Source organism: Mus pahari, chromosome X (assembly GCF_900095145.1).
Source record: "Mus pahari chromosome X, PAHARI_EIJ_v1.1, whole genome shotgun sequence".
NCBI classification, from domain to species: Eukaryota; Metazoa; Chordata; class Mammalia; order Rodentia; family Muridae; genus Mus; species Mus pahari.
Window position 1 is genome coordinate 30,859,160 of NC_034613.1, and position 1,631 is coordinate 30,860,790.

The window sequence follows — 1,631 nt, forward strand, 5'->3', positions numbered from 1 at the left end:
TGTGTGTGTGTGTGTGTCTGTGTGTGTTCCAATAAAGTCAACTATTTTGTTAAATCAATATACAAAGTAATAAAAAACAATGTTGGATTCCAGTTAAATTAGCGAGAATGAATGAATGAGTGAATGGATGAATTCTGATTTCTGTGGGAAAAGCAAAACTCTAGTCAGGAGTCTTAAAACATGCTATTACACAGAGTACTGAGACAGAGTTGAAATTTGAATATTTTTGAATATTATCTTTTCTGGGAGTATCAAATTTTTCTGTAATTTAAAAACTATCAAATTTTATTCCCCATGATAGATAGAAGAACTTCAATGAAATGCTTGCAAAGGGATAGTATCAGCTTAAACGCTAGTGAGGTCTTAAACAATTAAAAACAAATCACTCCTGAAAGTATATGATATCTTCTTGCTTGAGAAGTTTTCAATATCTTGCAGATTATATTTTATTAGGAGCTAAGCCAGATCCTCCTCACTCTGTTCTCTTATCACACAAGCATCCCTAAGTAGTATGTCTCTCTAGATTTATATTAGAATAAAGAAAATGATGTGTCAACATGTCTTACTAACCAAATTAATGAGGCTTAGATGATAAAAAGAAATTAATCATGCAGAGTAGGCTCTGATTTATTGGAAGTTCATCTTAGGTATAAACCTCTATTGGTTCTATGAAGCAAAAGATCAGACTGTCCTCTTTTAGTCCATACCTTTTGTTAGTCTACCATCTACTCTAATAGATGTGAGAATCAAGAACAGATCAGAGAAGTAGCCTGAAACCTAAATTTTATCTGATTTATATCACCCCTCTCAAACACAGGAGAAATGATGGAAGAAGAATCAACTGAAAGCCAAGTTAAGGGGGAAGTGGTTATATTTTCTTTGCAAACTGAGGATTGGGAAATTTGAAATGGGAAGTTATAGCAGCTGCTGGAACTGGCACTCTAATTATTAAACGAGTCAATGGAAGGAAAGAAACTTATGAATGACTTTGTTTTCTTGCATGTGTGATAAGGAGATGTGTGTGAATCTGCATGCTGATGTCTGGGAAGAAGGGAAGACAAGTGGGTTTGGAGTTCAGATTAGTTGGAGTTTTTAGGGTGATTTCTAACAACTGTTCCCTATACTGTCTTTGGTTAAATCAGTACTCAAATATTAGAAAGACTATTTTGGTTCAAATCCAATTAATTTAGTGCTTACTTGCAACTATTCTGTATTATCTTAGTCATATACATGAGCAACCTCAAGTTCAGATGGCTTAAGCATATTTTCCAAGGCTACATGATAAAGAAATAAAGTAACAGGGATTTGAAAACAAAGGTTTTTGTGTGTGTTGCCTTCTCTTTAGCATTTTAGGTCAGACTAATCTCCAGCAATCCATTTCTTTTTTCTTTTTATTATTATTATTATTTTCTTTATTTACATTTCAAATGCTATCCCGAAAGTTCCCTATACCCCACCCACACCCCTGCTCCCTTAGCCACCCACTCCCACTACTTGGCCCAGGCCTTCCTTGTGCTGGGTCATATAAAGTTTGCAAGACCAAGGGACCTCTCTTCCCAATGATGGCCGATTAGGCCATCTTCTGCTACATATGCAACTAGAGACACGAGCTCTGGGGGTACTGGTTAGTT